This window comes from Myxine glutinosa, chromosome 8, assembly GCF_964187855.1.
Source record: "Myxine glutinosa chromosome 8, kmMyxGlut1.1, whole genome shotgun sequence".
NCBI lineage: Eukaryota > Metazoa > Chordata > Myxini > Myxiniformes > Myxinidae > Myxine > Myxine glutinosa.
In genome coordinates, this window is record NC_136268.1 from 25,901,142 (window position 1) to 25,914,604 (window position 13,463).

Sequence of the window (13,463 nt, forward strand, 5' to 3'; positions counted from 1 at the left end):
GGTAAAAGTTTACCATGCCCAGGAACTCCTGGAGCCCCTTGATCGTGCGGGGCCATGGGAAATCCCTGACCGCCTCCACCTTGGCCGGTAAAGGGACGGCCCCGTGCTCGGTGATGCGGTGCCCCAAGAAGTCGATGGTGGTGACACCGAAACGGCACTTGGCAGGGTTGATGATTAGGCCATGCTGGCCCAGGCGTTCGAACAGCGTGCGGAGGTGGAGCAGGTGGTCCTCCCGGGACGCGCTCGCGACTCGGATGTCGTCCAGGTAGACGAACAGGAAAGGTAAGTCGCGCAAGACGCTATCCATAAGCCGCTGGAACGCCTGAGCTGCATTTTTCAACCCGAAGGGCATCCTTAGAAATTCGAAGAGGCCGAAAGGGGTGATGACGGCCGTCTTCGGGACATCGTCCAGTTGGACGGGGACCTGATGGTAGCCCCGGATGAGGTCCACCTTCGAAAACACGGTCGTGTTGGCCAACCGGGCGGAAAAGTCCTGAATGTGTGGGACCGGGTAGCGGTCGGGGTGGTGGCATCGTTGAGCCGGCGGTAGTCCCCGCACGGCCGCCATCCCCCGCCGGGCTTCGGCACGATGCGCAGCGGGAAAGCCCACGCGCTGTTGGAGCGCCGCACGATCCCCAGCCGCTCCAGCGTGGCGAACTCCGCTTTCGCCACTGCGAGCTTCGTGGGCTCAAGCCGGCGTGCCCGGGCATAGACCGGCAGCCCAACCGTGGGGATGTGGTGCTCCACCCCGTGTTTAACGGCCAAGCTGAAAAAGTGGGCCGCGTGAGGGCCGGGAAACTGGCGAGGAGGCGGGTAAAGTCGTCCGCTGCCGGAAGCGTGCAAACTAAACTCGCCGGGACGGAACCGTCCAGCAAGTCGCTTGGCAAGCCGCTCGGTGAGCCGCTCAGTGAGCCGCTCAACGAGCTGCTCAGCGAACAAGCGAGCGAGCTAAAGGTCTCGGCCTGGACGAGCCGTCTGCGCTTCACGTCGACCAGCAACCCATTCGCACATAGGAAGTCCGCACCGAGCAATGCCATGGGCACGCTAGCGGTCACGAACGACCATTGAAAGCGCTGCCCTCCGAACCGCAGGGAGAGGCAGCGCTTCCCGAACGTGCGGATGGGTGTAGCATTGGCGGCAAGCAACGCGGGGCCCCGGCCCGCGGTTCGCTTGTCGGACGTGTAGGCTGGGATGACGCTTACCTGCGCTCCTGTATCGCAGAGGAAACGGCACCCGGACAAGGTGTCCGTGATAAAGAGGAGGCTGCCGGAATGGCCGACACTCAGGGCCGCTACCGAGCGCCGGCCTGGTCGTTTCCCGACCTGCCAAACGAGCACGGCGGGCAACACTTCTTGGCCTTGTGGCCGAACCTGGCGTGGAAATAGCACCAGGCTTGCGGCGGCGATGGCGGTGGCGGCCGTGGTTTTCTCGGCGGCGGTGGTGGTGGGCGGGGCGCGGCAGTGGCCACGAGGGACGCAGTAGCATCAGCCTCGGGATCCACGACGGCCGCACCGTAACTCGCCCGCGTGTCGCAAGCCGCGAATAACTTGTCGGCCTCTACGGCCAGGGCGCAGGGTTCCCTTATGTTGGAACCGGCCAGCGCAAGGCGTACCTGTAGAGGTAGCTGGCGTAGGAAAAGCGCCCGGAATAAGAAATCCGGGGCTTGGTCACCCAACAGCGACAGCATATAATCCATCCACACAGATGGTTGTGTGTCGCCGAGTTCGGGAAGGTCCAGGAGGGGGTCAGCCCGTTAGATCTCAGTGAGGCCGAACGTGGCGATGAGGAGACGTTTGATCGCCCCGTACTTGTGGTCGGCCAGCGGGTGCCGCAGGATGGACACGACTCGGGCGGCAGTGCCGGGCCCGAGGGAGGCGACCATGTGGTAGTAACGGGTCTCGTCCGCCGTTATGCCTCAAAGCTGGAATTGCGCTTCGACCTGCACGAACCACACATCGGCCTGTGCTTCCCAAAACTCTGGGAGTTTTACCGCGACAACGTTGTTGGCCATGGCGCGTTCGGTGGTCAGCAACGGCTGAACCAATCGGGGTCACCAGTGAAGTGTGGTGCTGTGCACACAACTTGCTTGCCAAAAAGGTAGGCCACAACGCGTTTGATAAAACCAAGAGTCTTTATTATGAAAGCCCGAACTGCAGCACTGAGCGGGCCCGAGCTTAGAGCCCGCGAGGCCACGCCTCGTCCCCGGGCGTGGCCGATCGGTTGATAGGCGGGGCATACAATCCAGTTCCCCGCCTGGACGTTCGCGCCACCTGCTGGTGCGCGAATTCGTGTACCTTGCTTGTATCCGCCACATATACAAATATAAATATACAAATATTTACATATATTTGTAAATTAATTTAATTATTTACATTATAATTTGTAATTAGAATTGTAATTTTATAATTACAATTAATTGTAAATTATTTTTATTTATTTATAGAAATTATCATATAAAATTGTATAATTGTAATTAGTAAAATTATATTTGTAAATTATAATTTGTAATTATTGTAAATAGTTACAAAAATTATACAAATATAATAATAATAATAATAATAATATACAAATAGTCAAATTAGTCAAAATACAAAGATTATAAGGAAGAAGAAGAAGCAGTGATTTTACGTCTTCAGACGCTTCAGAAAAATAGAGAAGAAGAAGAAGAAGAAGAAGAAGACGAAGACGCCATGCTGAGGAAATGTATCTTTGGCTCAGCCTCAGGGGACGCAGGATACTGGAATGGCTCATTCTTCCCAGTAAGCTACTTCCTAGTTTGCGCACCTCAGAAGAATCACAGGCTGAATGAGTCAACCCAATTATGTTGTTTTAACGGCACGACAGGGGCTCGAATCCATGACTGAAGAGCTGAAGACAGCCACCTTAACCGTTAAACCAGCGCTGGGTCTGTTCCATTACCGATCAGCATGCTATCGCTTACCAAGCCAGCCGTTCCTTATCAACTGTTTCAATGAAGTCCTTGCTTCAGAGCACCCTTGGTTTGCTCTCGACTTTCAGCTTGATGAAATTCGGCGCTCATATCGTTAAATTTTCGAAGCTAACCATGCGCCATCTTGCTCCTCCAAAAACCCTTGCTTTTTTATTTATTTAAATCCGACCACCCGAAACGGTATATACGTATTCATTTTAAAGTATTATTCACACCATAAAGTTAACTTGTTACATCTTTTATTGCTGAGAAAAACAAACAAAAAATTTCACATCTAAAATCGCAAAAGCATTGCAGGTTCTGGGCAGGCTAAGATGGCGTCCACTGCTTCAACAGCGACAAGTGGCTGCGCTTTCCAGCGACAGTCATTTCGAGGCGGCGCAGCAGACAAGCGACACACTGTACGGGATGACGTAAGAGCGGAAGAGATGACGTAAGACGTAAGAGCGGAAGTTTGTTCCGGGAGCTAGAGTAGAGGGCCTTATTCGACGAACAAGTTGTTCGTTCCCTTCGCCTTTGAGAAACCATTCCGTGTTCTTCAGAGTTTAAAACGGTTTATTAAGTAAGTTTCTTCTCACTTCGGCCAAAAATGCGTCCATCTTTATGCCGTTGCGTCAGCGACGTGAATGAATTGCACGTTTTTAGTTTGAATGCTGTTATTCACTTATTGTCGATTTTTCTTTAATTACGTTGTCGTGTTGTAATGGAATATTTTAGTTGTAATGTTGTAAATATTCTGACTTGCACGTGTAACTGTAAACGTGTGATCTAAATGGCGTGTTCGTGTCTGTAACATCCGGCGTGGACCTTTTGGTGCCGTGGGACGCGGAGTTAATGAGCGATGTGATGTTTTTGCCAAACTTTGTCCAAGTCATGAACACGGGAGGTTTGTCACTCTCGTATGGTCCGGTAAAGATGTTCGTGGAGGCCTGAGGGTGTTAGCTCTTTTGGGATGGAATAGGGTAACTAATGTAATGGTGACCAAATGGGAACAAGTTTTGAACACACAAACATTGATTGGCCCGTCGTGCTATAAATGCCTAAAGTTGAGACGACAAAGGGAAGTATTATTTGGAAACTGCACGTTTTTCCGCGTTGATCCTGCTTGCATGGGCAGCTATCTATCTATTATGTACGCAAAATTAGTAATGTACCCATCCCATACGCTTCACACAAGTCGCTTTCCACCTGCCGGTCTTTGTCCCATGTGCTGCCCAGCCCGCCATTGTCGCTTGTCCTGTCCAGCGACTGTCAGGATGGCCTAGAGGTACGCAGAATCACCTCTGAGCCATCAAGCCTGGGTTCGAATCCCGACCCAGCCATTAACTGTCATCCCGGTGTTTCATCGACAGGGTCATTCATCAATGTGTGTGCCGTCCCTCTGATGGACGTTAAACGTGCTTCCCATCTGCCAGCATTAGCTGGTGGATGGTAAAGATCCCCCTGGTGTCTTTCGTGAAGAATAGGCGAGTTGTCACCGGCACCATGAACAGCTTACAAATTCTTTTCCTAACCTACAGGAGCAATTGCATTTGCATCAGTGGCACAGCCGCGCCCCCAGCAACTGATGCTACTTTCCCCCACCCCAAGCCAGCCTGTCTTTCCCCCTCCCCAAGCCAGCCTGTCTTTCCCCCTCCCCGAGCCAGCCTGTCTTTCCCCCTCCCCGAGCCAGCCTGTCTTTCCCCGTCCCCAAGCCAGCCTGTCTTTCCCCCTCCCCGAGCCAGCCTGTCTTTCCCTGTCCCAGAGCCAGCCCGTCTTTCCCCCTCCCCGAGCCAGCCTGTCTTTCCCCCTCCCCGAGCCAGCCTGTCTCTCCCCCTCCCCGAGCCAGCCTGTCTCTCCCTGTCCCAGAGCCAGCCCGTCTTTCCCCCTCCCAGAGCCAGCCTGTCTTTCCCCCTCCCCGAGCTAGCCTGTCTTTCCCCCTCCCCGAGCCAGCCTGTCTTTCCCCATCCCAGAGCCAGCCCGTCTTTCCCCGTCCCCGAGCCGGCCCGTCTTTCCCCCTCCCAGAGCCAGCCTGTCTTTCCCCATCCCAGAGCCGGCCCGTCTTTCCCCGTCCCCGAGCCGGCCCGTCTTTCCCCGTCCCCGAGCCGGCCCGTCTTTCCCCGTCCCCGAGCCGGCCCGTCTTTCCCCGTCCCCGAGCCGGCCCGTCTTTCCCCGTCCCCGAGCCGGCCCGTCTTTCCCCATCCCCGAGCCGGCCCGTCTTTCCCCGTCCCCGAGCCGGCCCGTCTTTCCCCGTCCCCGAGCCGGCCCATCTTTCCCCGTCCCCGAGCCGGCCCGTCTTGCCTCCTCCCCGAGCCGGCCCGTCTTTCCTCCTCCCCGAGCCGGCCTGTCTTTCCCCCTCCCTGAGCCGGCCCGTCTTTCCCCCTCCCCGAGCCGGGCCGTCTCGCCCCACCCTGACCTGGCCCTGTTTTCCTTCTCCCCATTGGCTCATGCCATCTTTCCTGCACCAACAATTTGGTTTGTTGAGATGCCTTTGAGGGGAAAAATTGAAATGAGGCACTGCATTATTTGGATAATCACATGTGTTTAGATACGAACAAGTTCAAAAAGGGCACGTTATTGACCGTTACGAGTACATGTCATCCAAATTCAGCCCATTTTAGTTTGGCTGTTCACAGGATTATTTCCTGGCGTGTCGGCAATCACCTTGATCAATGATCATAGGTGTAGTAATCCTGCTTGTCATACATGCGATATTGTATATCCACACTGCATTTCTCTGTGCCAAGCTGGTGTGCATTTGCTCATTGAAGTACCCTTTGCCTTTCATCATTGTGTGTACCCTGATGTCATGTTTGAATTATTGGTGAATGTTTATCAAAATTGCAGTTTGTTTAAGAATGAATGCTTTCATCTTGCTAACTGTTTGAAATCTTTCCATGTGAGTTGATTTTCTTCCCAAGTCGTTTTTTTTATTATTCAGAAACGAGCTGTAGGTGTTGGGAAGTTCAACCAAGATGCTGTTGTTTTTATATTGCAGTTGCTAATGCATAGAGAGGAGCTTGGGTGTGCCGTCTGTGCACGAATTTTGTTGTGGAAGTGACTCCTAAGGGGTTAGTTTAATTGTGTGTGTGTGTGTGTGTGTGTTGTGGTGTGGTGTGGTGTGTGTGTGTGTGTCACATTATTTTTCTCAGAGGTGATCAAACTTTGGGAGATTCATCATTGAGTGCTGCGGAGTGTTTTAGGCCAAAAATAAATAAATTTTGATTTCTTCAAAATGCCAACAGGATTAGAACAGCATCAGGCAATGCCAGGTACCCCTGCTAGTGCTTAATATGGCGTAGTTATTTCCTTATTGAGTGTTTAGAGTAAGCGTAGATGTAATTAAATGTGATATTTATATGTGCATCGATATTTTGTATAGTTAGAGCGGTCTAACCTTCCATATTGTGTCTAAAATTATCAACCCGTGTGACCCCATTTATTAGCATGTCTCCCGTGCAGCCGGGTTTTGCAATAGTGTGCATGCGTGCGTCGTCTGGGCTGTAACTTTTTTTTACCATTTGACCTTTTGTCATCAAATTTTCCACAAAGCTTTATTATGAGATTATGGAGAAGACAAATGAATAATTTGGTCCAAAGGTCAACGTCACATCAAATCGAAATTTTAAGAATTGGCATATTGAGTCACTGAACTGATTCACCAATCAAAAGGCAGACACTGATTGTTTTTTTTTGTTTTTTTTCTTTTGTTGTAGGATCAAATGTTTAAATACAGGTCAAGGTTGCATAAAATCATCAATTTTCATTTGGTTTGGTTTGAAGTCTACTATCGGAATGAAGATCAGTGAGCAGAACTCTAGAAAAATAGCACTCGACCTTTAGAGGTTGGGAATTAAATGACCTTGCAGTTGTCTACCATGTAACCAACCTCTTAGTAGTTCATTATTCAGGCATAACGGACGGGCCTTGCATTTTTACATTCTTTCTAGTTTGAAGTTTTTATCCTTTGTTATCCGTCTTTATTGTCTCTTTTCTTTTTCTTAGTGCTCGTATGGCCTGAGCGCTATTGTAGGGAAAGGCAAGTCTTATCCCACAGCAATAATCGAGCCTCCCGAGTCATCGGTGACTGAAGGGTTGGAAGGGGATTGTCCCACCCAGCAAGCCACCAGCACGCAAGCAATGGTGAGTGAGTGAGAGGGAGGGGAGCGGAACGTCATGAGTGACCTAGCATCCGATGGGATAAAGGTTAGAGTGCAGGGAAGAAGAAGAAGAAGAGAAGAGTGGGTGCTGTCCCCATCATTGTGCTCTGTGATGTGGAAGAGCCTGCTATTGTCCTTGGTCCTACTCGCTGTGCCAGATGGCAGGAGAAACTGCCGAGTCACGTCTCCTCCTTCTCTGTAGCCAGCGGCACGGGATGTCCGCCAAACCTACTCTATCGGGACTGGATTCCTCCTACCAAGCTCTGCCTCGGGTTTGCCCGACCCATTCTGTGTCTTGTGATTTCCCCAAGTCTTTCTCCTGTGGTATGAGTCTGAATGCCTTAAAGTTAGAATAAGTAAGGATCTGCCATTCATCGTTGGTTTGAGTGTGTGTATATCAGTAGTGGGTTAAGGGTTGTCTCATTGTGGTTATTGCATCGTTTGCTTTGTAAATTCCTCCCCGTGCCATTTCTTTCAAATACACTTTGGCTCCGGTGAATTAGGTTTGTCTTGGTGGCTTCATCTGGTAGTTTGTGTAAATCCCGTTAAGGGTGGAGTTCACGCCACTAGATAAGATCGTGTCACGTCAATAGGGTTTGCTCTGCCTTATTAGATCAGTCACTTGGTTGTCTATCGGCGTAGGGCTTGGCTGCTTAATGGTTCCAACATGTACAGTAGTGAAGATCAAAGGCCATGATCCGAGTCAGAGCCGTCGACTCGCTTGACTTCTGCGGTCGCTTCAACATGACTTTCCGGATTCGAACTGGGCAACCGGAACATACTGACGACAGTAACATTGGTGTCAGCTGAGTGTGATGCAGACCTGAGACATGGGGGACTTTTGCCTCAAAGCCAAATCGTGGAGCGCGTGGTAAGCACCAAATTTTATAAACCACCACGATGTTAGGACCAAAGCAACCAGAACCAGGAGGGCACAAACTGGCTAGACTCCACCGTGGACCCTGTAGAGTGTAGATAGAAATGGAGGTAGAAGGACCTCTGGAGGTTGCAATGGAGTCGTCTACCTGATAGCCCCATAGATTCTCCCTCAGCTAGTCCAGTGCCCTCAAATGAACAACCAGGAAGCAGCAGAGCGGCTTCACTACAATGGCGTGGGAATAGCCCATACATGGGTCACCAATTAGCAACCATGATGGCCATGTTCGAGAGGATGAGGGTTGGCAGGGCTGAGGCAAAGGCAAAGGCATTACCAGGCTGGTGGCCAAACTCAAGGAGGCCGCTAGTGGGGGAGGCTAGAGAAGGCCCTCCAGGATTTTGCAATTAGCTGAGTACCTCATGGTGGGGGAGGATAGAAGGGGGTGGAAGGGTGACTCCCAAGCAGCATGGGATACTGCATTTTGAGTTAAGTGAAGAGCCTTCCAAAGGGAGCCACAGTGCCCAGCCCCAGTATTGTGCGAAGGCACAAAAATTTGAGGGCCAGCCTCAAACTGTTAAAGTACCAGCATGATGAGCGGCGGGTAAATTGGTTGCGTAGAACCATGATAGGCGGTGGGTGTGGTTAACGTTCAAAAGGGGAAAGGCCGGAAGTCAAGTGCCATTTTAATTGAAAATGTGTGTTACTGCAATAAATTGTGAACCGCTCATGAGATTTCCACCATACTTGACACGCATCGACTGCCAGACCACATAACCAATGACGTTTAGATTTTCAACCTGCATTCCACATGGCTTCTCGGTCATATATACGAAGTTCCACATCGGTCAATTAAACGGTTCAAGAGAAGGAATTGTTTTAATGTTTCCGGTCAATCTAATATGGTTGCCACACTACATGACTGATTACGGTTTAGTTATCAAACCTTTATGCCCATGGTTAGTGCATGACAAACATAATGTTTCACATCGATTGGTCCAGCAGTTTGAGAAAGGTTTTTTTTTTTTTTTTAACGGTTTTGACTTCAATCCAATATGACTGCGAGACCCACCTGACCAATGCTGTTTACATTTTCAAACGATATTCCCCATGGCTAGTCGATCATATATATGAAGTTTCGCGTCAATCGAATAAGCGGTTCAAGAGAAGGAATTTTTTAAATGTTTCCGGTCAATCTAATATGGCTGCCACACCACTCGACTGATTACGGTTTAGTTATCAAACTTTTATTCCCATGGTTAGTGCAGAACATACATAATGTTTCACATCCATTGGTCCAGCAGTTTGAGAGAGGTTTTTCAATGGTTTTGACTTCAATGCAATATGGCTGCCAGACCACGTGACCAATGCTGTTTACATTTTCAAACAATATTCCCCATGGCTCGTGGATCATATATATGAAGTTTTGCGTCGATCGATTAAGTGGTTCAAGAGAAGGAGTTTTTTTTTTAAAAGGTTTTCATTCAATCCAATATGGATGCCAAACCAATTGACCTATGACATTTTTCTCAAAGCTCTTTCCCCATTTGTAGTGGATGATATATTTGAAGTTTCACATCAATCGGTGAAGTGGTTTCAGAGAAAAAAAAAAAAAATTTATATGTTTTTCCTTCAGTCCAATATGGCTGCCGAACCATGTTGACTATGACACCATACTTGTCAAACTTTATTCCTCGTGGCTCGCAGTTTTGTAAGTGCCCATTTATAAATCGCTGCTCACAGTTATGTGTCAGTTCTTGGGATCGAATAGCCATGAGAAATATAGGTTGACTAAAATTGATGTAATACAATGGAATCATCATTGGAATGGGTGGTGTGTGACGTCATCGTCATTGGAACAGGCGTCGTTTGGTGCCCGGCATAACATCTCGCAGTTACAAGCAGCAGTTCTCGTTTGTATTGTTGTGCTAAAGACTAATTGTAATTCCGTTGAGTGGGTGACAACTAACCTTTACCCTGTGATGTTCTATAGCATAACTGTCTCGAATGAACTAGAATGTATCAAAAACATTTTAAATATAAAGGGGCAGGAACTTGATCCTAGGGAGAAGGACGTTGATGTGCACGTTAAACTTGGCAGGAAGGCAGAGCTGATGAGGAATGAATAATGAAGAATGTAAGCGGAAACCTGAAAACGTGAAAGCCACTGGTGTGTTGCAAATAATCTTTCCTTTCCAGATTCCAACTTTTGGCTTGAAATAATAGGTATGTGGCTCGTGCCAATTCAGGTGTGTCCATTTGAAGTATTACCTATTTTGGGAGATTGAACTGGTTGAAAATCGTTGTTCCAGGCATCTGGCCACAGGCGGAAGCCTGAAGGCCTTGCTTTCCCACCTCCATGTCCGTTTTTCTCACGCCTTTTAGGAGGGAATGCTTCCTGCTCAAAGCATTTGCAGCCCTTGGCTGAGTCACTTTACCAGACCAACTATTTGTGATTTATGTTTTCTTTATAGGAGTGAGGCTTGTTGAAGAGTGAGGTAGATCTAACAGTGGGACAAAAACATCAAAGGAATGAATGCATTAGGTAAGATGAAAGGGTGGAGGGACGGAAACACTGAAACTCGCAAGTAAGATGGTTGGGTTAGGAAAGGTTAATGGGTGTAATAAAGATCATTGGGGATGACAAGACATGGTGATAAATTTATTGTTTCTCTGGAAGAGCATCCTCTGGTAGCTGGTTCCATAGACAGGAGAAGCAAGGAATAAAGTGTGACGTTAGCCTGGATTTGGGAAGTTTAACCAGGAGGGGGTTATTGGAAGAGCACAGGCATTCAGGGGTAGATGGGGAGCGTCAGAGGACCGAGTGGGTAGAAGAAGCAATATTGGATTCTGGAATAAGACAAAGGTAAAAGTGAGCTTTGAGGGGGAAGACTTCGGTTAATGGATGCACATTATTGCATGGTGAAATTGTATAAAGCAGAGGAAGAAGTTAGAAATATTTAATAATGGGGGGAATGGAATTGTAGTAGGAGGAGAATGGTGGTGTGGTTATGGTAGAATGGATAGCTCAATTGTGATGCCAGTTACTCCTCAGTCACATTTGCTCTACGGCTAGGATACGGCGGCCGTACCCCCCTTAAATTGACAGAAACGTGCGGCGGCCGCAGAGTTTCTCGGGTGGCCCTAGGGCGTATGGCTATCTTTTACAGGCCGTAGGGGTCGCCGTGGAATTATAGCACGGAGTTATAACTTTTTTCATTTATAGGTTGGCCGTAGCAATTCGACAAGCCGTAGCCATGACAACTGTAAGTGCTGTTATACATATGAAAAAGAACTGGTATATATACCCACTCGTTACCGTCCGTCTGGCCGCACGTTCGCCTTAGGGCCCCCCTGCGGTCGCCTTGCGGGCACCTTGAGGCTACCTTGCGTCTGCCTTGAAAATTCTATGGCCACCGCAGGGACGCCCTAAGGGTCACCGTGCGACATCAAATCAAAGACCGTACGGCACCCCCACGTTTTCGGTCTCCACAATTTCTAAATACCCTGTGCGGCTACCCGAAAAATAAAAACATATGTGACTGCTACATTGTGTGACCGTGGAAATACTGCGGCCGCCCTATAATTGCTAGTGGCCGTAGATTTTTTAGACCCTACGGCCGCCGAGCCAAATGTGACTGAAGCATTAGTCACGTGAAAAAGTAAGTACACCCCATGTAAAGTTTTGACTTTTTCAACATATTTCAACATACTGCTATTTGATCTTCATTTCAACAATATTGATAGACAAAGGTGATATAATATAACAAATATCATGAAACATTTACATTTTGTAGTACAATGTATAATTTAAATAAACATAAATGCCAATTTTGCATGTGGAAAAAGTAAGTACACCCTTTGCTCTAATAGGTGGTATTGCCCCCTTTGGCAGAAACAACCTCAAGTAGGCATTTCTTATAACTGTCTACCAGTCTCTGACATCGACTGGGAGAAATTTTTGCCCACTCCTCCATGCAGAATTCTTTCAGCTGTGCGATGTTTGAGGGGTTTCTTGCATGCACAGCTCATTTCAAATCCCCCCACAACATCTTGATGGGATTTAGATCCGGGCTTTGATTTGGCCATTCCAGTACCCTCCATTTCTTTCTTTTCAGCCATTCCTTGGTAGATTTACTGGTATGTTTAGGGTCATTGTCATGTTGCAAGGTCCACCTTTGGTTGAGCTTCAACTTTCCGACAGATGGCCTCATTATCCTCAAGCACCCTCTGGTACAATGAAGAATTCATAGTGGATTCTATGATGGTGAGCTGCCCAGGCCCTGATGCAGCAAAGCTGCCCCAAACCATAATATTTCCACCACCATGCTTTTCAGTTGGTATCAGGTCCTTGTGGTCAAATGCTGTCTTTGGTTTTCGCCAAACATGTCTTCTGGTACTGTGGCCAAATAGCTCTACCTTTGACTCATCTGTCCAGAGCACATTGTTCCAAAAGTGCTGGTCTTTGCCGAGGTGTTCATTGGCAAACTTTAGTCTTGCCCTGATGTTCTTTCTGGGGCACACCTCCCATGTAGATCAAATTTGTGCAGTCTCTTTCTCATGGTAGACTCGTGCACTTTGACATCAACAGTGGCAAGAGCTACCTGTAGGTCCCGTGATGACATTCTGGGGTTCTTAGAGACTTCTTTCAGCATCTTGCGGTCTGCTCTCGGGCTGAACTTGCTGGGGCGGCCTGGCCTGAACAAGTTGGCAGTTGTTTGGAATCTTCTCCACTTGTAGATGATCTTCTGGACAGTCGAATGATTGATTTCAAATTGTTTGGAGATCTTTTTAAATCCCTTCCCAGACTCGTAGGCATCTATAACCTTCTTTCTGAAGGCCTCAGAGAGCTCTTTTGATCTAGGCATGGTGACGCCGCAAACTTCAACAACAAAGAGCAAACGAAACTAAATGTCTACGGTTTAAATAAGATAGGTTCCTCCAAGATCCTCTCTAACGATGTTCTAATCATTTGCACCTGAGCTGGTACACCTGATTCTAATTTTAGGTATTTGAAGTAGTGATAAATGTAGGGGTGTACTTACTTTTTCCACATGCGAAATTTGCGTTTATGTTTATTTGAATTATACAATGGACTACAAAATGTAAATGTTTCATGATATTTGTTATATTATATCACCTTTATATATCAATATTGTTGAAATGAAGATCAAATAGCTGTATGTTGAAATATGTTGAAAAAGTCAAAACTTTACAAAACTTACTTTTTCACGTGACTGTATAGTGTATATTGTCAACACCATGTACAGCATACCTAGCTAACAGTTGATCAGTCACCTGGCATCATAACTAAATGAGGTCTTTTATTTTTAAGCAAGTGCCTTGGGTTATGGAGTAGCTCAACAACAAAACTACCAAATGGTATGGGGGACAGACATGCACAAATCCACAATTGGGAGAATAAAGGGATTAATGAAAGCGGGTAGGAAACCAGTCTGAAGTTTGTCTGGGTGAGCAGATTGGGGATTCCAGAGAAATG

At 47.9% G+C, this 13,463-nt stretch overlaps 1 protein-coding gene across 1 annotated transcript in view; it reads left to right on the forward strand.

Annotated features, from left to right (window-relative positions):
* The first annotated feature begins 3,489 nt into the window (after nt 1-3,489).
* Nucleotides 3,490-13,463, forward strand: part of LOC137432315 (serine/threonine-protein kinase 38) — a 444,663-nt gene continuing 434,689 nt past the window's right edge. Inside the window, exon 1 of the mRNA XM_078783040.1 lies at nt 3,490-3,512. The gene's annotated coding sequence lies outside the window, so the exon portion shown is untranslated. The remainder of the gene's footprint in view (nt 3,513-13,463) is intronic.